The sequence below is a fragment of the Rhipicephalus microplus genome, chromosome X (genome assembly GCF_043290135.1).
Source record: "Rhipicephalus microplus isolate Deutch F79 chromosome X, USDA_Rmic, whole genome shotgun sequence".
NCBI classification, from domain to species: Eukaryota; Metazoa; Arthropoda; class Arachnida; order Ixodida; family Ixodidae; genus Rhipicephalus; species Rhipicephalus microplus.
Genome location: NC_134710.1, coordinates 212,364,876 through 212,388,827, shown reverse-complemented (window position 1 = coordinate 212,388,827; position 23,952 = coordinate 212,364,876). Strand labels below are relative to the sequence as shown.

Below are 23,952 nucleotides of genomic sequence, written 5' to 3'. Positions count from 1 at the left end.
CGGTTCCTAACAATATTAGGGAAAATTGGAAAAAAATAACTGTGCACAGTAAACTGGAATGTAGGGGGTGGGGTAACTGATCCAAGCAAGCATAAAGGGGATATTCTGCAAGGCAGCCTTGAACGAGGCAAGTCCACTTGCCAAAACGTGGGCTTCCGTGGCACCACGACGTGTTCATGATTTTTTCATCTTAAAAGGCCCCTCCCCAGGTGACGTAGCGAGTACTCTCGAGCAGCAAAATTTTTCATTTTGGAGCTATCTGGAACAGCTAACTTCAAATTCTGAGGGAAAAGCAAGTTGCATTTAAAGTTAAACCTGGATATAAAGAAATCGATAAATTCCCCGAAAAATCGGATATAAAGAGAATTTCGTTATATGCATGTTTGGTATGAAAATTCTAAAAATAAACGCGCAAATAAACAAAATGAAAACTGAAGGCAGAGCTAACCTAAAACACTTATTTTACAGTAAAGAAATACTTTATTATTGCGATAGCAATCTTATGAAGAATCTTAGTGTTTGCCGTCGTCGCAATGCTCGGTAACAAGTTCAAATTGATAACATGCCCTCACGCAGCTTAACTGTCACGATTGGGTAAAAGCGCGCGTGCGCTGCTGAAGCAGAGATCAAATGAGTCGGCCTATCCCTGTCACCTGGGAAGTGCATAGGACACATTTCCCGCGTGTTAGAACTGCCGACGAATTCTCAAACAGAAAGGAAACCACCCGTCTTGGACGAGCATGCAACAACGAGGAGAGAGGAGGGGAGTCTCTCGAGCAGCAATAATGAACTTGGATTTTAAGGGCAGTCGCAATCGCTGGTGCGCTTGCTATCTCGGCAAGTATCTGTGTGGTTTAATCGTGAAGGGGCCGTGTGAAACGAGCACTTCTTCCTAGAGCGGCCGTATTTACCCACACCAGCATTTTGTAGGAGTTCCGTGATATAGTATCAAAAAAGTTGGTGCCAGCCTTACTTCTTATAATATCATAATTTTTTGCTATCGCGTTCAGTGCATTGCATTCAATGCGCCCCCGTCTCGCCAGAATGCAGACTCGCGGCGCAATACGGGAGCGCGTGACGAGACGACCTCCGAAGATCCGTCGTCACCCTGGTCTCAGACATTTTCTATAAGTGCCTAATCTGACATCCCCTCGGTGGTGACGACACAGTTGTCCGAAATCAAGAAAAATCATAGTTACGTTGCAAGGGCAAAGCAATGAATGCGATAGCAACAACTTTGAATGTAACGCTGAGAACGGCAAACAGATTGAAACGTGTAGCGTGCTGCTCACACACAAATGACGCACGAAAACAACATACACAGGACGAGAGTGAATTGACAATGTTTACCGCGGGACACTTAACTCGCTGTTTAACAAAAACAAAAACAAGGCACGAAAAGTAATAAAAGGTACAGATATGAGTGCGACCTAACAAGTGTCCCAGTTGTTACTTCGCTGTGTTTGAAAAGCTCTCTCTTTTCACAAACGGCGCCTGTTCAGCAAGCGAAGTGATCTTTGTGCGCCAGGCAACTAAACGCAATCATCCCAATCAATGTCAAAGGCGCAGGATTCTCCCCACTATAAGCGTACGTGCACACAAGCATTTAACCCTTCTCCCCCTGCCATTCGCGAGGCGATGTACGCGTGAGAGATAGGCGCGCGTCGGTGCATCGTAACGAGCTAGGGGCCGAATGCGGGCGGCTTTTTCGTTCTTGAGTTTTTATATATATAGATACGTATACATATACGGTTAATGACAGCGGCAACTGCAAAAAACCTGCCGAGGTTGTTCATGTAATCGCTATCGGAAAAAAAAAGCAACGCTGACCATCGCCTTCGTCAACACCATGCGCGCGCAGTGAAACTGTTCACGCACGCACGGCATTGAAAACGAAGAGTGAAAGACACGGACACATACACTGATGCCGTGGAAAACTATAAGGTAAAGCTCCCTACATATGCAGCAGCACGGCCCCACATATGTGACGATAACTAAAAGCGTGGCACTCCCAACGCGCAAATGTAGTTTCTTTTTAAAATATTTTAGTTTGAGAGCGGGGGGGGGGGGGGGGGACACACACACACACACCCGCGCAAGCGCCCGTGGCGTCGAGAACGGCGGCAGCGCCGGCACTGGACACCCGCCTCATGCCCACCGGCGCGCAATAACAAGCACTTGCTCTCGCCTGGTGCGCCATGCGTTCCGCCGCTGCTTCTTCGTTGGCGGCAGGGCAGTTGCGGAAGATGCATACTCGTAGTACCAAAATGCCAAAATCCGGAGCTAAATTCTTAGTTATTTTTTTCACAGGTGATTAGACTGCTGGTTGTAACATGATGTTGTTTAGTTTGATAAACCTACATCCTCGAGCACTCACCTCTATGTGCTGAGACTACACAATTCAACAAATCTTGTTTTCCTTTGGCAGTGATTTTTTATGTGGCTTTCTGGACCGAAAGGTGGACTAGTTGGTAATTTTTAATCATTCAGCAAACTGGGAGCGTGGGGAGGGGGGGGGGACATACACACGAAGCAAAGAAGAGGCACACAGCATAAGCACTCTGCGCTCTGTCTATACATAGCACAGGGCGTTCTGTCTATAGTTCAGAAACCCCCTATAATGTCTTTTATAAATCAGTGCATAAAGAAAAAAGAACCTCACAGAGTACCTTATGCATACTTGAAGGCAAGAGCTGTTATTTTTAATGCATTAGCAATTATTTGGACATTCTTGTTAGGCTTTTGTCATCACCAAAGGTGTAGGCAGAAATTGAAAACAATGTTTTTTTTTTTTTTTGGGGGGGGGGTGCACTTAAATCTGATTGGAGATCAGTCAGGCAAAAGGTAATTTTGCGCCATATATGTCGTGGCTCTCAAGAGGAAGGTGTATAACAGCTGCATCTTGCCGGTATTTACCTATGGAGCAGGAACCTGGAGGCTTACAAAGAGGGTTCAGCATAAATTGAGGACGACGCAGTGAGTGATGGAAAAGAAAATGATAGGTGTAACCTTAAGATACAAGAAGGTAGCACAGTGGGTCAGGGAACAAACCAGAGCTAACGATATCATAGTTGAAATCAAGAAGAAATGGACGTGGGCTGGCCACGTAGCGAGTAGGCGCAGGATAACCACTGGTCATTAAGGCCATTAGGGCGCAGGCCACTGGTCATTAAGAGTAACTGACTGGATTCGCAGAAAAGGTAAGCGGGTTAAAGGTAGACAGAAAATTAGGTGGGCAGATGAGATTAGAATGTTTGGGGGTATTAGGTGACAGCAGCAAGCACAGGACCTAGTTGATTAGTGGAACATGGAAGAAGCCTTTCTCCTGCAGTGGGCGTAGTCAGGATGATGACGATGATCCTATGGTGAAAAGCATTTGAGGGGGGGAGCACGTTCTTGATGTGTGCCCCCCATGCTATGCCTCTGGTCATCATGTTTTGTGTAATGTCCCAATCTATAATCTTCGTCCCCAACCCGCATCCCCTGCTAAACCCGATGTTATCAACTGCGACGTGTTAAACAATACTGTGCATAACCACTGTTATCCTGTCTCATATTTTTCAACAGTCATTGTTATCCAGCATTCTGGCACATGATAGGAAATTGGGTAAGATTGTTTCAGTCCCTAAGACAGGCCCCTTTTGCTACCCGCCTAATATCTCTAATCAGTATCTGGTCGGAAATTATAGAAAATATGATCTATACCCATACTGCCAATTTTCTAAATTTTTTTTGAACTTTTAAAATCAAAGTCGACATGCGCTTGAAAAACTTTTTTTCCTGCGAAACCCAACTTGCATTATTTCTCCCCGATATTCATGTCGGCCTTGATCAGAACATACCCGTAGATGCCCTTTTCATTGCTTTTGAAAAAAAGTTTTCGATGATGTGCCACATAGACGCCTAATAATTAAACTTTCCTGACTTAACTTACATTCCCTTGTTTTCGTTCACATTAAGAAGTTCCTTATTAACCGACTGTAAGTTTTGCATGCAAATAATTCAACATCTACTTTATCCCCTTTCTTATACAGAAAGCCACATGGCAGTGTATTGGGTCCACTCCTTTTCCTCATTTACATCAACAACCTCGCCAGCAATATTTCTTCTAACATATCCCTTTTCGTCGATGACTTTGTCATTCATTGCCCGATCATCAACGTCAGCGATAACTTAGCGCTCCAAAACAACTTACGAAAATTAGATAAATGGTGCAGTGACTGGTTGATGGTGATGAATACTCACAAAACACCCCTGGTTTTGTGTAGTACAGTGCAGTCCACTTATAACGATACCACATATAACGATATATCGGTTATAACGATGGGTCGACTTAGCAGTCTCATTTTATGCATTGGGGCTATGGGGAAAAAAACCATATATAACGATATGTTATCCACCGCATATCGGATACAACGATGAAAAGTTTGCCGTGGACGGCATGTTTCATTCAGAATAATCGTAACATTTAGATTGATAAGTTCCTCTGAAACGAACTATGCCGAGACAAGACGAAAAGTTAGCGTAGGCGAGTCCCGGCCGTTCAAAAAGCCGAGGAGAGCATGGCGAGTTGGCGCGACGCGCTACAGATGGCGCCAGCTGTGTCACGTTTTGCGCCTCGCCGTGCGTCGACCGCGGAGAGGCTGAGAGAATTAAAAAAAAAAATGCGAAAAGCAAAGCGCCGCGCTCCGCGGCTCCCCGCCTTCTACAACGGCAAGCCGGCAAGCTACTCGTAGCTTGCCGAACGAGAGCGGGAAAGAGAGAGAAAATAAAAAAAGCGAAAAGCAAATCGGCGCGGCGGCATCGGGGCGGGGCCTCGTTGGCATTCCGGCTGTGTACCTCTGGCTGTGCTTTCTTCCTCCCACTGCTTCCACCCCGCCGTCGGTCAGTCTCTCTTCCTCAGCGAACCCGTGATGCGTTCTTCGGAGTAAGAAATAAAGTCCGTGATGCGTTCTTCGGAGTAAGAAATAAAGTCTTGTTTTTGACATCCTACTATCTACAATATTTATTAATTGGTGAAAATAGCGAAATGAAGCCTGGAGCTACAAAAGGTACGTCCGGCGACGATTTTTTGGCGGCAGTCCAGATATAACGATCACCGGTTATAACGATCATATTTTTAGGTTTTCTCGATATCGTTATAAGTGGACTGCACTGTAGACGGCATGACTACAAGGCATTCAAATATTTTCTTAGCGGCAGCGTCATTTCCTCAGAACCTAGTACTACGTATTCTGGTACGACCTCACTTGGGGCACTCACGTAAGTAATATTACTAATGCCGCCAGCCGTACTTTAGGCTATATTAAGCGAATTTAACACTTGCATCTTCTTCAGTGAAATTGAAAATACTGTATAGCTTATGAAACAATAATCCGACACAAATTTGAGTTTATATGTTTGTTCTGTCTGGGATCTCCCTGAATGCGTTCTAACCAATCTTATAGAATCAATACATAACGGAGCCATTAGATTTATTTCGATTATTCTGACATTAGTGTAATTAGTGTAACTAATCTAAAGAAAAAGGCAGGTCTGCCTAGTTTCCAGATGCATCGCAGAATTGCAAGGCTTTCACTCTTTCATAAGTTTTTTCATGTTGTGCGTGCTATGTCCTCCCATCAATCCATCTCTCAATGCTTTTGGCATGATATGGATGCGTATACCCTCCCCATACTCTCACTGCCACACATCTGCAATCATTCTTTTTGAAGACTGCCATCGACTGGAACATTCTTTCCTCAGACATCGTCTAGTCACATTTTGTAGACACTAAGTTGTTGGTATCTCCCACTCTCATGTAAAGCCGTGTTTACAGGGTCCTTGAAGTATTTGTAATAAATATATAAATGGGTTTTATTCGCAGGTAAAAGCACGTGAGCGGGGGTGATGAACGCAACTAAAGGAGAGGTAAAAAAATCACAGCGTATCCACGCAGTGAATGAGGATGAGTGAGGCGAATTGTCTGTGCGTCAGTCCTTCCTATTGCACACACACATTTATTGGACGAACGCCATCTAGCAAATGAGACGAGAAATGGTGATGAGACAGCACCATATATTATACTGTTCGTGTGATACTGCCTGTTACACCTGACGCAGGACAAGGTTAGAGTAAGAGGAGTTCAACCCCATAAAAGAGCCAACCTACTTCTTTTGCGCTCAGGACGAATGTGATAACATCACCCCGCATGCCTGGCCTATAGCACTGATTGTTTCTCAAGTAGCGAGAAACGCGCCGCCCGTCCCCAAAGCAAAAAGAGTTGGCGGAGGAGGGAGGGGGGTGCATTGTATGAAATAAAGGGCGTGATCGCTGGCGCGTGCGCTATTTCGCAGCCATTAAAGATGGCTAGTATATTCTTCTACCCTTTACTCTCTACACAGACTGCGTGAAAAGCGCTTCGCTTTGTAAAGCGGCCATATAAGGATATGCTCTGAGCCATGATGATCGCATGGTGGTTACTCCATCATCGCGACATTTTGGAGGTCCATTCATACGCACCGTTCGTGCTGTACAGATGGAATCACACTCATAAAGCAGCGGAGCGCGTGCCTATCGACACTGTTGTTGGCCGCAGCTCATACCTGACGTTCTACAAGCTTACTTTGATGCTTACATTATAGCACAAGGCCCTAACGCGCAGTACGACCATGTTTGGTATCTCTTACATATTTCTTAAGAAATTTAACGGTAGCTGGAGTGGCCGGCTAGAGGCGCTTGACTAGACAAGTCTGATTCCATCTGAACATGCATCGGCGTGTAAGAGGTGTTCTGGGAATTTCTAGTCATCCCAGTCGCTGTATGGATATCGAACACCGCGGGTGCAGCTGGTTTATGCGAGAGCTGTGAGTGAGCGAACCTCCGATATGGCAACCCCGCCGCTAGCGCTCCTCGCGGATCACGTTGTGGCGACAGCCAAGTCAAGCCAAATTTTTTGGTGTCGAATTGCTGAGAGCCTAAGAAGTCACTAAAGTCAAACGATTCATGCCAGCGTAAAAGGTCAATGTATGACAACGTCTAAAACGACGTTATTACCAAGAAAGATGCTTTAATTATCAAGAAATTATGGTAAATGCATGAGCACACATGCGCTACGATAGGATATTCGCGAAAAGATCCCCATTATGTCAGTGGTTTACGGCTTACAATCAATCACGAGTAATTGAACTAGCTGCACTAAATTAAGAACCTTCTATGCATCAAGACACGCAATAAAATGTTGCTTGTTTGTTTCTGTTTGATTCATGAAAAGAAAAGAAAATGTCATGCCTGCATGGAAAGCACGGCATAGTCAGAGCGAAAGCTAGAAGAGCGGACTTTCAGAGCGTTTTCTAAACACTCATTGGGTAACTGCTGCAAGCACACTCTCTGGGGACCCACTATGGCATTAATAATAATAATTTATGGGTATTCGGCCAGCATTTGCTATGCTAGTTTTTGTCATTCTTCTGAGAAGCATGGTATCCCCTACACACTTGCAAGGAACTACTTGGCAATTGTTGATGGTGTAACACAACGATGAGGCATCACGAATGAAAGGGGGTATGCGCAGTTATTAGGTGATCAAGAACAAGCTTTGCTTCTTTATTGGGTTTGAGCATTGGACGACCCACTTGTTATGCTATTCGCATTGTGTGATGCCTTGTTTTTCTTTTTGCTGTTCTAACACACTTTATTACTCATAATAATGCGATTCCTTTCATGACATCAATCCTATCGAGGCAAGCTTGTGAACAAGTCCCAAGCACAGGCCTGGCTCAGTGGTAGAATACGGAGCTGACACGCAGCGGACCCGGGTTCAAGCCGAGTGTTTCTTTTCTCACAGAATCCATTAGAGTAACTTGGAACTGTTGGAACATGTGTTGAGTTGTTTATCCCCAGGAAAGCCTATTGCTTCTTGGCGCGTGTGTTGTCGATGAAGTTTGTATGCGCGCGGATGGTGTCTGATGGTGTCCAGCCGGCAAGGTGCGTATGATCGCGTACTCTTGTCAAACTGTCGCTCGCCGTCTGTTCCAGTTAGAGTTATTGTATATGCTACCTTTAGGTAGCATATAGTAATTCTAGTTCTGGTTTTTACGGCCATCAAACGTTTCGAGACTGCTGGTTGCTTTTTTGCTTTAATTCAAGGGCCTTGCAATTAGTCGAACGCATAGGCGAACTCTTTGCATGCGGGTATGCACTTGAAATAAGTAGCGTATCTGGACTAGGTGTGGTACAAATGTTTTTAAAGTAAGGCAATGGTTTAAACGATGGTTAAGCTTGCGCCTGGGACTCTGGGACGAGTGTTTGATATTGAAAGCGCTGCGGAAATAATGCAGGCGCGGTTGCATAGTGGGCTGTGTGGGGTAGAATCCCGCGTACATTATGCATTTTTTAGAAGTTTAATTTCTTTGTCAGCGACACTACTTCGTAGGAAGCGTAATTTTTCTATTAAAATATAATCCCAGTAGTTTCAATGCCTGTCACTGACAATCTCGGTCGTCTCATTACAAATGACATACCACGTCATCGTGTTTGGCCTCTGTGGGTATCACATTTCTGAACAGCAATCAATAGATGCTTTCTTCAGCCTGAAAAAAAAACACCCCGTCTTGACCAAGAAATTTTATGTGGATCAGGCCGGATTCTGGCCGCAAGTGGGCAGAATATCTATAGACGGTGTCACAAGTGCACTTTTGATAACGACCAGGGTCGAGCTGGACCGGATGCTGCTATAGACGCCAGACTATGCCCAGGTGGCGCTGCAAAAACGCCGCCAACATCGCCCACATCGCCGCTCCGCCCATAATTTGGTAGCGCATAGAGAGCCGTAAGCAAGCAAACGTGCTAGGCCCTCCTTTTTCGTTGTCTTGAGGCGCGGTTTTCTGAAAATTAAGGACCTGGCAAGCTTCTTCCTTCAATCCAAGCTCGCTCCATAAAAGTAGGAAGCTCATCAAAAGGAGATGCGGGCAGAATGCAAAATATGTTTGATATATTTCGGCTTGCTGCACCTGTCAATTTAAGTGCAAGCAAGGATTGGATGACATCTAGCTAATTCGAGGCAAGCACTAAACTAAGTGCATACACGAACAATCTATGCAATCAGTGGTACGAATCCCACTTTATCCAGCACGAATGACCCTGGTGGGCCCCGCCGCGGTGGTCTATTGGCTAAGGTACTCCGCTCTCGTCCCACAGATTGGGGGATCGAATCTCGACTGCAGCGGCTGTTCCCGATGAAGGCAGAAATGTTTTAGGCTCATGTGCTCAGATTTGGGTGCATGTTAAAACCCCAGGTGATCGAAATTTTTGCAGCCCGCCACTACGGCGTCTTTCTTATTCAAATGGTGGTTTTGGGACATTAAACCCCAGATATCAATCAATGACCCTGGTAATTTTCGGTTTGAAGTTGCATTCTCTCTTGCAGTTGCCTACTGTGCATTGAATGGTTTTATTACGCATGTTCGAGTGCTCTGTTGGCAGTTGTCTTCCGTGTGTATATACTGCAAATGGAGATACAGGAGTGTCCTCTTTCTCAAGGTACAATGAAAGGCAAAACCGATGCCTCCGAGATAGCTGTGGTAATGCCGATGGCCAGCAAAAAAAAATATTGTGGTCGCGATCATATTGCGATTTACCTGTTTGACGCACGTGTTTGCATTTACTAGTTAAAGCCGGCACTTAGAGCCTTCAAAACCCTAGTGTGCATAATGCTGTGTGATGGGGAAAACTTCAGTTTGTTGGTCGTTGCAGCGTGTGCTATGTTTTTAACGCGGCCGGGCGTCACCTGACTACAGTTGCATGTCGGGCACCGTAGTCAGAGGGTATGTTAAGCTTCATAATCAAAGTTACCCTGGTTATTCGTCAAGGCTACTCAAAACAATAGCAGGAGACCTACGTTATGACAGTTACTCAAGCGAACGGCTTTAGAGAACGCAAGTATTCGCATACCCAACATGTTCGCAACGGCCTGTATTTAGCGCTCTCGCCATTCTGCTTTGAGAAAGCTGTGGAAATCAGTAAAACTGAAATCATCTACGTACATGGCAATTCTCAACGCAACATTAGCATAATCTAGGGTCTTTTTTCAAAGAGCGCGAAGCTGTTGCGTTTGCTCGTGTTTTCGCCGTCGTTCAGGCAAGTGAACCAGTAAGCACTTCACCGCAATTCGGTGATGCGCCCGATTCGCGGAGAGAAATTCGAAGCTCTTTTTCCGAGTGTTCAATGCACAAATACATGTAATATTTAGCTCAATCATTGTTTCGTACGCTGTAGTTGCACCTGGTTGCGCAGCAAACTGTGCAAGGGAGTCGGACCTTGCACTACTCAAAACTGCGTTGATAGGTGGTGCTGCGTGTCTGCAAAACTCCAGAGTCGGACGTCTATACTTGGTTCAGACTAATCGGGATCGAGTTTCGTGCAGAAGCCATCCGAATCGGGATCCGGGATCTCAGTGCCCGAATTGGGATTGATAAGGACCATGAATCAGCACACAATACAAATAGTAGCAATGTATGGCTAACGTGTGTATACGTTCCACTTGTTGGACTCCATGGTGGGTGGCCAGCATAGCTACCGAATGAACATGCTTTTCTATGGAAAAAAGTACCCCCCTTTCCACAATGACCGGTCTCGTAAAAGGGGTCGCACCGAAGCAAATAGAAACTTTCTGACTAAAGAAAGTGATTACACGAAATTCTTTGTTGTAACGTCATTGACTGAAACTAAGATTCAAGACATATCACCATTCCCGATTGCAAAAGCAATCAAAGAATGCATTGGAAGCAATTACAGTGCGAAAAAATGAATTCAGGAGCGCTCCTCATAGAAGTGAATAACAAAAAACAGTGACAGAATTAGACACCTTGGAAAAATCGGACAACATGAAGTCCGTGTAACAGCTCACCGATCTCTCAATTATACGCGAGGTGTAATATCAGACAATGAACTGCTCAAGTGCACTGTTGCAGAAATTGAGGATGCTTGAGCGGATCAAGGTGTACTTGCCGCATGAGCAATCATCATTCGTAGAGATAAGAAGGAAACCCGCACAAGGAATGTAATACTAAAATTCGCAAGCACGACGCTTCCTGCTGCAGTTAAGGTAGCGTACCTTTACCGACGTGTAAGGCCCTACGTACCTAATTCTCGCAGGTGCTTCCGGTGCCAGAGGTTTGGGCACAGGTCTCATTCATCTCGTGGTAGTCCAACCTGCATGAAATGCGGCCAGAATGAACATGACGATGGCAAGTGCACCAACCCTTTGAACTGTGTGAACTGCAAGGGGCCCCATGCAGCGTACTCACGCTCCTGCCCAAAATGGCAAAAAGAAAAAGACATGCTCACACTGAAAATCAAAGAAAACACACCATATCCAGAAGCACGCAAGCGAGTGGTTCTTGCCCAAAAGGGCACTACGCTGAAGCGGTGCGAAGGGGGAAGGCACCGCCGACGGTCTCTGTAGGCACACAGGTCGAACTCCAGGACCTAGTGGCCACGGTTTGTCCCCCAGACAAGAGCGAAAAAAAGGCACCAAAACACCAAAATACTAAAAGGTTACACTGTTATACGTCGCGACCGCTCGCATAGCAATAGGCTGTCAGGCGACGTCGCCATTGTTGTCCAAAGTGGTATAGCAGTAAGAGAACTTATAGTTAACAGTTTTATTTAAACGACTGCAGTCACCATTTTATCACATAAAACTATTACTATTTGTTCCATATACATTCTACATCATACACATTTTACTGTAAAAAAATCTAGAATTGATCGCAGAATAGCTACCTAAACCTTTTTCAATGGCAGCTAGGAGATTTCAATGCGCATAAAATACTATGGGGTAGTGTAAAGACAGGCAATAGAGGGCAGGTAATTGAAGATGTTATTCTTACTAACAATGTGTGTCTTTTAAACACTGGATCACCAACATACTGCTCTCCAGGCACAGGAGCCATGAGTTGCTTGGATTTGGCACTATGCTCTAGCTCACTGTTTGCTGATTTTACATGGGAAACAATAAACAACCCTTATGTTAGTGACCATCTACTGTCGATTGTGAAACTAACATCACCACTTCCGACCATACGCTCTCGACCACAGCGTTGGAAGCTTCACAAATCCAACTGGCCTTTGTTTACACAGAGAGCTTATGTACAGGATGAGTTCTCTGAACATCTAACAATAGATGAAATAAATGACAAGATCACCGATTGCATACTGTCTGCAGCAGAGCAAACTATTCCCCAGTCTTCAGACTTAGTGGGAACAAAGCTAAAGCCATGATGGACCAGTGAGTGTGAAAAAGCCAAAAAACTACAAAATAAAGCATGGTGCAACTTCCGTAGGTACCCCACATGTGACAACCTCCTTGCGTTCAAACAAGCTAAAGCAAAAGCACGATATATTCGTAGAAATGCAGAAAAATCGTCCTGGCAGAAGTACATATCTACAATCAATAGCACAACCACATCCAAGAAAATGTGGAACCAGGTTAGAAATTCAGCGGTGACTATTCCTCATACGTAATACCCATACTTACAGACCCAGGCACACAGACATTTTTAGAGGAGCAGGCGAACATTTTAGGTGAACACTTTTACACTATATCCAGTTCGGCTAATTACACGCCATCCTTCTTGGTATACAAACAGACAACCGAAAAACAAAAACTACCAGTAACCGGTGGCCTAGATGAGCCGTACAACGCTCCCTTGACACTCCAAGAGTTAAGCACTGTGCATTTGGCGTGAAAAAAGACAGGAGTCGGTCAAGACAGAATTCATTACGCAATGCTCGTGCACCTGTCTCAAGCTGCTGTGCAAACATTTTAAAGTTTTTTAACATGATTTGGAAAACTGGCAAAACGCCCACAAAATGGAAAATGGCAACCATAGTGCCATTTCTAAAGACTGGAAAACCACCGACTTTACCGGGTAGCTATAGACCCATAACACTTACAAGCTGTATGGCAAAATCATACGAAAGCGTAATAAACAGAAGACTAACATACACCCTTGAAATAGACAACCTACTAGATGATCATCAGTGTGGGTATAAGAAAGGCCATTCCACGATCGATCATCTTGTTCGTCTCAAACACACAGTACATGAGGCCTTTTTACATCGGCAACACTGCCTAGCAGTGTTTTTTGACCTGGAGAAGGCCTACGACACCACGTGGAGGTACGGTATACTGAGAGACCTGGCTAATCTCGGAATACGCAATACGCGGAAGAATGCTTAATTGCCTCTCTGACTTTCTATTAAACCGAAACTTTCAGGTACGGTTGGGCTCTACACTATCGGGAGTTTTAGTCCAAGAAAATGGTGTGCCCCAGGGTTGGGTGTTGAACACTACACTGTTCATAGTGAAAATGAATTCACTTAATGAAGTAATCCCAGCCTCCATCATGCACTCATTATATGTTGACGATCTTCAAATAGCATGTCGGGCCTCAAGCATATCCACATGTGAAAGGCAGCTGCAGCTAACCATCAACAAACTGACCAAATGAGCAGATCAAAATGGCTTTCACTTTTCTACCCAGAAAGCCGTTACCCTACTTTTCTCACAAAAGCACGGCTTGTATCCGGACCCTGTTCTTAAAATCAACAACAGTGAAGTCAGAACAGTGAAGTCAGAACACAAGTTCCTAGGCCTAGTCTTTGACAGGAAATTAAACTTCATTTCTCACATGAATTACACAAAAAAGAAAGCAAACAAAGCCCTCAACATTCTGAAAATACTATCGTGGAAACACTGGGGTGCCGATCGAGTCTGCCTTTTATGCATATACCGCTCGATCGTGCGCAGCATACTTGACTACGGCAGCGTTATTTACGGTTCAGCCAGAAAATCTTACTTCAAACGTTTTGACCCAATACATCATCATAGATTGCGCTTGGCGACTGGAGCGTATAGAACCTCACCTGTCCAGAGCTTATATGCTGAGAGCAACGAGCCGTGCCTAGAACAAAGAAGAGCGCTACTTACTGTATCCTATGTTTTAAGAACCAGATCGAAACCAAGCCACATATGTCACACTATTGTCTCTCACATCAGTACCAGAATACAATACAACAGACCGCACACGATAAGACCACTTCTCCTGCGCTTTGAAGAAATATGTTTAGACTTCAAAGTACCGAATCAGGCACTAAGCGTTGTCCAAATGCCGGAAAGACTGGCTCTATGGTTGGACTTTTTGCACTACACTGACCTTGCTTTGACTCATTTAAAGAAGAAGGAAACTCCACAGGAACAAATTATGCAGGATTTCCTAGGCGAACAAGAAAAATATAACACGCATTCTGAATACTACACTGATGGATCAAAAACACAAGAATATACAGGAAGTGTTGTCTTATCAAAACACTCAGAAACATCTATAAGACTGCCACCATTCGTATCTATCGTCACAGCAGAAGTATATGCTCTTTTGATTGCTCTCGAATAAATTTTATAAAAAAAATCACAAAAAAGCTGTCATATACACCGACCCACTTAGCGCATTAGAAGCCCTACATTTAAGGTCGGAAAACGAACCGTTTCTCGGGGACATTTTACAGAAGCTAGAAATAGCTGAGAAAAATGGCAAGACATTACGGCTTGTATGGGTGCCGAGCCATGTTGGTATCCCAGGAAACGAAAAGGCAGACAGGGTAGCAATAAGGGCAGGTCATCAAAAAATAGCAGAAATAAGGGCACCATTCAGAGACTGTTTGAGCAGTTGTCAGACAGCCTTTAGGGCAAAATGGCAATAAGAGTGGCAGGCTCAAGTGCTTAACAAGCTGCAAATTGTCAAGCCTATTCTACAAGAATGGAAGTCATGCAATTACCAAAAGCGCTTCATCGAAGAATACTATGCCGCCTGCGTATAGGTCATACTCAGCTCACCCACAACTTCTTGTTGCGCGGAGAAAATCAACCAGAATGCGAACATTGCAAGAAACCTCTGACTATTAATCATATTTTAATAACATGCCCAGTCTTTGAAAAAAAGAAGACAGGCTTATTTTAAAGAATTTTACAGAACACAAACACCTCTCCACCCAATTTTAATGCTATCAGAAAATGCAATCATCCCCATAGAGGACATTCTCCAGTTTCTAGAGACCGCAGGTATTTTAAACAAACTGTAAACAGAAATCTGTTTTTCATCTCATATTTTAACCCTATTATCAAAATCACTTAGTGTCTGGCGCAGCATAGCCATTGTTGCTTTTGCGCCATAAATCTCAACGTAACTAACTAACAATACAAATCCAGCCTGATCACGATAAAATTTGTCTGTGTGACACCCATAATACGATGAGCGAAGTGCTTTCGTTCAGGCCAATTCAATGAACACTGATACATAGTGGCAGGAAAACACATCTCGTGTCGTCTTTGGAAGCTCTCGGAACAGTACACGGAAGTAAAAACAAGCACGGACGTTAAGTGGCTGCACGGCAGGGCTACACACCTCGGCGACAGACCACGTACGCACCACACCGTCCGCCAGCAACATCAACAAACCTCCCGTGCCAACCCCGAAAAGACAGCAACAAGCTGGCCTAGAGATAAAATTCCATCGCACATCTTCATAGATAGTACCTAGGCATAAGGAGATCTTCAAGGAACAAGCGGGGCGAAAGCTTCCCAAATCCTAGTTACCCGGATGAATTCTGTTAGAAAAGAAATGCTCCATGAGTTCAAGCCCTATTGTGTCCTTGGTACTAGTTACCTTTTTATTTCGAGCGATAGTGGTTACAGACACCTGCAGCGGCGGACAACTACGGCGCCGCGCAACACCCAAGTTGTGATCTCATAACAGCTTTCGCTGCAAAATAACCGCCGGGCTAATGTGGAACGTCTATGTGGAATGGCGCGAGTGGTTCAAAAGTTCAATTTTCGCCTGGGTAAACTTAATTCCCTACAAGAGCAGAGTAGTGCATAGCTCCGCCATCTTGCCTAGTTGGTAACATGGCGAAGCCACGCTCTGTTTTTGCAGGCGACATTCTTAAGCTTGTTCCAGAGCCATTTTTTTATAGAACGTGGCACAAAGGAGCCGAAATGCGCTGCTTCGGGTCACCTCACACTGTTTGCGAAGTTCGCGCACCTCACCAGAATTACCTGGCACCACGATTGTCAAAATGATCGTACTTTTCCAGAAAAAAAAAACTGTCATCACAGTGCTGCTAGACAACACTCGTATTAGTTTGGCCATGGTTTTTTCTTCCGTGTGCACAAGCCAGCTGTAATCACTTGTCACAACGTCACGCCCTAGTGTCCCTGACACGATCCAGATCCAGCAAGAAGCATGTTCACTGTGCCACATGATAAGCAAGAGCAAAACACATTCGGATAACTGGACAACCTACGATGTACGATGTGAGACGCCATGGGCCATGGCTAGTGGTGTGCAATATAGAACTATACCACATTACCATTTGGGTAACACACATCCCGCTTGCTCTGGTGCTGTGCTGTTTATATTCAAATAATAATCGTCGTCATCAGTTTGAACTTAGCCCGTGTTAGCGCGGCACATATGAAAAGAAAAGAGGAAAGACGACAGAGACGTCTGGAAAGATCAGCCTGACTACGTCCGCTGCAAGACAAAGGCCTCTCCCATGTTCTGTCAGTCAACTAGTTCCTGTGCTTGGTACTGCCATTTTGTACCTGAAAACTTCCTGATCTCAACTGCCCACCTAACTCTCTGTCTCCCCCTAACCTGCTTGCCTTCTCGAAAAATGCAGTCAGTTATCCTTAATGACCAGCAGTTATCCTGCCTTAACGCGCTACATGCCTGGTTCATGCCCATTTTTTCTTGATTTCAACAATGATATCCTTAACCCGGGTTTGTTTCCTGATCCACTCTGCTCTCTTGTTTCTCGAAGGACCACTGACACCAAATTTGGAAACTCCGTATGATTATGTTGTTGGATAGTCCTGGATGCGGGGACGCCTCTGACAGATTATTAGTGGCGAGCATCGCCTAGAAGTTACTTTAGTTGGTTTTAAAGTAAGGGTGCATGCTCCTCCGAGTTTTCAGGTACAATCGACATTTTCTGTGGTTTCACGTAGATAGGAAATGGCTTTGTAATGTTGCAGAGGTCAAAAGCATTTGTGGGGTGTATACAATACAGCGACTGGCGCCCGACGAGAACTATTGTTCATCACCCTTCTGGCTCTATTTCTGCTCCGTAGGTAAGTGCCGGCAAAATGCAGCTGTTATATACCTCCCTCTTGAGGGATAGTGGCTATCTGCCAGCCATGATTTAAAAGTGCTTGCCGAATGTTCTCCACCCCATTCTTAATCTTCTAGTTCAATCTTGTGGTTCTTCGGATCCGCGGTTATTACCCCTCCTAAGTAGGCGTAGTATTTTACAACTTCAAGTGCACTATTACCTATCTCAGAGCGCTGTTTTCTTCCAGGGTTGTTGTACATTACTTTAGTTTTCTGCAGATTAATTTTAAGATCTACTTTTCTGCCCTCCTTGTCTAACTCCGTTAAGTCCGGCGGTAACCTGCAATTGTGAAGACCATAGCTAAACACTGTTCAATGGCTCTTGTTGCTGCTGTGGCTCACGCTCCTTTCCCTCTGCTGCTATTAGTGTCAGTGGCCGCCCAGTAAAGCTGGGCAATGTTTTGCAACAGTGACGTCAGACTCTCCGTATTCGCGTAAAATTTGAAGAGAGCCACCGCAATACAGACCATAAAAACGGGATCTAACTTTAAAATAAGCTCTTCCTTGGCAGAAAAGTAACACTAAGGGGTTTCCGGACTGCTATTTCAAAAATCAACTTCGACCTAATAGTTGCTTTAAGTGTCCCTTTAAACGAAAATAACAAATTGTATCTTTTGGACCCAATATCGCGTAACTCAGTAAAGCACTGGCTTACGGGCAGTGATAACTTCAGTTGCCGAAGAGGTTTTCGTGCGGTACGTTACCTAAACGTGAAGCAGATGTTAGTATTTACTTTCATGGAACTGAAACGTCTGTATTTACTTTTATGAAACTAAAGAAATTATATTCCTACTTTTGAGAGTATTATTCCTGCAACAATATTTTAACATAATAAGGATTTCTTTGTTCATACAAATTTTTGTCACTGATTACGACTATACTGGCTGATCTGAACGATTGAAAAACAGTCATTGCACTCCTTCTGTTTTATGTACCTTGTTTTTCTTTCGGGAATAGACATTGAATACCGAAAATGCCCCACTAAATTATAAAATAAATTCTTCGCTGATCCCCTATGAGTGGTAATGAGCCATGCTTGAAAGTTCATCATCATCATAAGTTTGCTCCATTACTGCTTGCAAATTATTTACGTGCTTGTGGCTTTACCTGACAAGATTGGCCAAAAAGTGCTGAACGATCGCGTCCTTGTGAATGAGACATTATGATGCTGAGTACCCGCAGTCAAGCGAATCAAGCCAGTATCGAGAAGTGCATCTCGGGAAAGCAAGACAGTTTGAGTGCAACAATAGGAGCTGTACGAAGGGAAGTCCAGAAGCCAAAGCGTGGGCTTATTGACTACAAAAACTTACAATGTTTGTTAGGCAAAGACCCCACAGAACAATTCAACCACATCTTGTACGAGAAGAGCACATTCAACACTGTCAACACATACTTCCGCTCCCATATCAAGGCTCTCCAAGAAACCGCTGAGCACTTCACTATCAAAAACGCGCAACATTTCGGCACAGCACCCACGTGGCGTCATCTATCGCCACGTGCTGTCACCAGAGTATGAAAAGAGCCAACGGAGCGGCAGTACGGCGAAAATGCCCGCCCAATGGTCGTGGCGCGCCTGAGATTCCCGCACCGTCCATTAAAAATAAATGGAACAACAACTTCCCGGAATACAAAATAATATGACTACACGGATGGAGAGATCGTCCCTCATAGCGACTCAACCCAACCCTGTTTGTCGCGTGAGAAGTGGAGCTATATTGTTACTTGAAATACAGACCCCGTGGTCGCAGACTTAATGTATATAAATATACTACATGCACACACACACACAACTGTTTCGTTCAGCTGAACTGCCAATACGAAGAGTTCGCGGGCAGTTTATCTGATGTCGTCCTCTTCTTCGTCATGTTTATCGCTATGCCAGTGGTACGGGGCAATATCTTTATTTCATTGAAAATCCCTAGAAAGGGCTAGTGGCGCCACCTGGTGGCAAGAGCTCAATTATCAAATATACCCTCTCACGTGACAGTAGACTGGTGCACGTGGTCAACTATTTCCTTGTTAATGTTGAAATATTGTTTGCTTATTTGTAGTAAAAGTTGTTTGTCCACAAAAATGTACACATATGCATGTGTTAATAGTCATTGGTGTATCAACTCTTTCGTGAGTGGGGGAGGAAATACGCTCCCTCACTCGTCAGCCGGATGCGATTGCACTGTGTGATTTTTCATACATGCAGCGCTTGTTGAAAAGCGTAAAAAAGGGACACGTAGCTAGATTCAAATGGCATGCACTGGGACAACATGTGTATATATGTGTGTCTTGTGTTTTGCACATAATAGTATTACATAAGACGCTTTTTAAGCACTATCTCGCAACTTTCCGCATGAATATAGTTATGGTATTTTCGGCCTTCCTAACAGAATATATTTGCAATATTCAATGAATGTTCAATGATCAGAAGCAGGTAACTAAGACACGGCATTTTAAATCCAGGGCAATCCCTAGAGAACCAAAGTTCTTCTAGATTTTTAGCTGCTTATCTACATATCTCGTTAGCTACGTGTTGGTACACCCGTATTTGTCTGATCACTTTAGTACAGACCGAAATCGGCATGGTAGGGGGCACGAAAACGTGACAACATGCGTTTGCAGATGAAATATTGTGAAAATCATGTGTACGTCATGAAACTCTTTCTTTCAGTCATGCTTCCCATGCCCGTATACCACGGGCTGCGGCATGCGGGTATGCGCCCTAAAGTTTGTGTCTACGTAGGAGCAGCGACAACAGACGTATTTAATCTAAACGCGAGAACCCTTCAAAAATCTGGCATTGGCAGCATTGATACTATGAGTGCTAAGAATAAAAATCAGGTTCCAGATCCAGCATTTCGTGTGGCAGTCATGTATTCCACCACAGAAACATGCACCATGTTGAATCTGCTTTGGTAAAGGTGGTACTGTGCAGATAACAAGTTGGTGCAAAGTGATTATGGTTACTATGCTAGCTATCTAAATTTATAACAAGAAGATTGATATTCCATATGTACTCCTACTATACGTATGCACGCCATGTCCGGCTAAACTCCTACTATATAGATGAACGTCATGTCCTGTTAACATCAGTTGTATATATTCAGTATCGCACCGCAAGGAGCCTGCCCCGCCGCGGTGGTCTAGTGGCTAAGGTACTCGGCTGCTGACCCGCAGGTCGCGGGTTCAAATCCCGGCTGCGGCGGCTGCATTTCCGATGGAGGCGGAAATGTCGTAGGCCTGTGTGCTCAGATTTGGGTGCACGTTAAAGAACCCCAGGTGGTCAAAATTTCCGGAGTCCTCCACTACGGCGTCTCTCATAATCATATGGTGGTTTTGGGACGCTAAACCCCACAAATCAATCAATCAATCAACCGCAAGGAGCCTTCAAGAACAATCGTCACAGCAGAAATTTTGGGAAATGTTTTCTGTAATAAATCATTCCCTGGTAACATTTTTATTTTCTCGTAACAACGGTAATTTAGATATTACTGTGGTGAAGCAAAACTTCGCCTTAGTTGGTTTTCCCAGCGTGCAACCGACAGTGACTATGGTCAAATGTAGGGGGGCTCAGTCCTCCAACTTTTCTCAGTGGAGCGGGGGGGGGGGCTTGCGTTTGTCTTGCCTCTCTCCTCCCAGCTGATTTGCCTATGTTTGTAGTACGCATTAAAGTGGCACTGTCTTTGCATAACATAATAATCTCATGCTATATAGAGGTAAAATGTAGGAAAGCTGTAGAAAGCCACATCGTCTCATTGTGACGGCTTGTTATCTTTTGAAGCAGCTGTAAAGTTCAGAATAAACATAATTAAGTATAGTCACAGGAACTCCGGCAAACGCAGATTAAGTACAGCATGCATGCACAAGTCGCTATAAGGGCTAACGGCATACTACATAGAGGTAGAATGGTAAAAGTTCTGAAAACTGACTGATAGCAACACTACACTTGGTTTGAAATCCAACTTAGCTAAACAAATCTATGCACTCTTTAACCGCAGGAAGCAGCAGATCATAGGGAATTATTTGTGTTATTCTATCCTGCATGATTTATTGCTTCCTGCGGTTGAAGAGTGCATACATTTGTTTGGCTCTGTTAAATTTCAAACCGAGTGTGGTGTTCCTAAAAGTTAATTTCTAGAAAGTTTTATCATTTTACCTCAAGTTTGCGTACATTTCATGGGATGAGAAGCCTTTTATTCAAAAGGGCGGAATCTGTATCGGATCATTCGTAGCGCCCATTTTAAGCAACATATTCTGAAGTAGAATTGACAGATCGATTAACCTGTACATTTTGATAAATTGAACGTCAAGAAAGTGTTCAGGTATGTCGATTGTTGTCTTGTTTTGCGAAGTAACCACACGGCAGCATATGAGGCAAGTTTGCTAAAAAAAGATCAGCTATTTTCTTAGTGTTTTGAACCCTTGACTCTTACGAACTGTCTGAAAGCGATGCTATAAAATTCCTCGATATCTTCTTCACCTTTTACCCTAAGTGCATTTGATGGGCATACAAACCATCCATAAACAAACCGCGGTCTTTCCTTACCAATAGGCTCATTCCAAACTAGTAAAGAGAGGCATTATCAGTCATTGTTTTCGTCATGCATTAAGCAAATCTTGTGAGCAGGAAATCGCTAAACGTTTTCATAATCAGTCAGACCGATTGTCAAAAGCAGGTTACGCTCTGCACGTTCAAACTTTCGTTGCCGAAGGCTTGCTTCGTGCGCTTCGCAACCCGGGATCTACAGCACCTCATGATGCCGAGAAACCGAAGCACCTAGTCGTCATAGCATACCATCACAAGATATCGCACAACCTAAAGAAATGAGCTAAGCGCTTTGAAGTTAGCGTTGTCCTTTCGGCTCACTAGAAGTGTGCCAGCCTTTGTGGCCTTCATGACCATGACGGAAAACCCAAAAATTGTAATAAGAAGCATCGAACTGTTTTTGTTCCCTGTGTCATTATCATTGTTTATCGTGTCCCGCTCTCTTGTGTTAAATAGTGTATTGCACAGATGAGTTGTTGCCTTAATGATAGATTAAGAGAATATTGTAATAACGTGAAAAATGGCCAAGCGAGTTGGCTGGCCAGTCATTGTAAATCCTGGGGCTGCTCACTGATATTCAATGCATGCACGGTTATCAAGAGAATGTTTGACAAGCTGACTGGAGATATTATTGAGGCTGAGGCTATCGCATCACTAGTGTCTAAATGCGTCACTCCCTCGCTTATGCTTAGTGATAAGGAATTGTATTTTTTTTTAAATTAATGTTTTTTGTGCTCATCATTTATGTCTAGTGACATTCTTCTGGTGATATAGGCAAACGTGTGGTGGTAATAAAACCCTATGTTTGAAGTTAGTGCCTGTATCGTGTGTCCTCTTCTTGTGTCTCCATTTTTTTGCACTATTTTCAGTCGTCAGATCAAGAAAGAAAGTATTTTTTGCAAAGACTTGAAGTATTGAAGTAAATGGGAAATAGGGAGGCTGCAAACTGAGGAGGCATGCCAAGGCAACCAGCAAGTGCATCCATCGGCACAGCAGCAACATCTTGATGTGGGTGAAACGCAAGAGCACTTGCATGCTTCGATTTTTTTTTATTTATTTGCAAATACTTCAGGCCCTAATTAGGCCCAAGAAGGAGTGGGTGCAGAAAATTCAGTGAGAATAAAAAATCAGTAGAAGGTACGAAAGTTAGAAAAATTTGCAACATGAATGAGGAATGTTATATATATTTAGCAACACAAAAATACAAAAATGTGCAGCAATAATAAGCTTTAGGTGCATGTTAATGAACATTGGCCAAAAGTAAGCTCGATATTCCACAATGGTGTGCTTTCTAATCCTAACACCATCGAATTTATTAAGTTTTTACCTGTAGAAAGGCAGGAAGTTTAACTGAATCGAATAATCATTCTGTTGATATTCATTCATGCCGATATTCAGTCATTTGATGTTCATCATTTGCTTATTTGCTTATTATTACAGAATGCCTACACCTCATTGGACCTGACAGGCCCCGAAATGCAGTGGAGATCGCTGCAGAGTTTGAAGACTGGATGTGGAGATCCTGGATGTCATTTCTGGTGTGACAGCCCTTGTGCAGATATATTATGCATTTATAGTGCAATATGCACCGCACAACCAAAACACATTTGCTGTGCTGGAACGCTCTTGCGGGCTAAAGTGTGCATCAATACCACCACAAGAGAAGTGGTTAATCGCAGCTATAGAAAAGAAACATGGCGAACGATTGAGGAGCCCCAAAATTTGAATAAATGTTTCATTCATAATATGTATCTTTTTACTGCCAAGCTGAGCGTTCACCACTCATTTTTTGTCCGACCTAAATTTCTGTGAGTTAAGCTGATGCATTTTCTTTATATATAGTACCATGCAGTTTTTTATTTTATTACACTATTTGGCAACATCATAGTTCATGAACTTGAGTAAAGTTGTCAAGTGTTGTCACTAGTTTGCATTGCTATTTGGCAATAGTAAAGATTTACTGTGAAAGTGTATTTACATATTCTTCTTTCCTGCTTGTATAGTAACCGACCTAGTAAACTTTTTGGTAGTAAATTTAATAGCCCAGCTTACTACCTTCCAGTAAGTAGCAAAGAACTAGTTACCATCATGATAGTAATATTCTTAGCTTAGTTTGCTACGTTTTGCTAAGTTGTAACAAGTGCTAGGAGCTACCATAGTAGTACATTTACTAACTTTATGTTACTACCTTCTGGTAGGTAATAA

At 43.7% G+C, this 23,952-nt stretch overlaps 1 long non-coding RNA gene across 2 annotated transcripts in view; it reads left to right on the top strand.

Annotated features, from left to right (window-relative positions):
• The window catches only part of LOC142777084 (uncharacterized), a 66,522-nt gene extending 42,834 nt beyond the window's left edge, over window positions 1-23,688 (top strand). For both annotated transcript variants that reach the window (XR_012887920.1, XR_012887919.1), the window contains exons 4-5: window positions 22,617-22,755; window positions 23,188-23,688. This is a non-coding gene — a long non-coding RNA (uncharacterized LOC142777084). The remainder of the gene's footprint in view (window positions 1-22,616; window positions 22,756-23,187) is intronic.
• The last annotated feature ends 264 nt before the right edge of the window (window positions 23,689-23,952 follow it).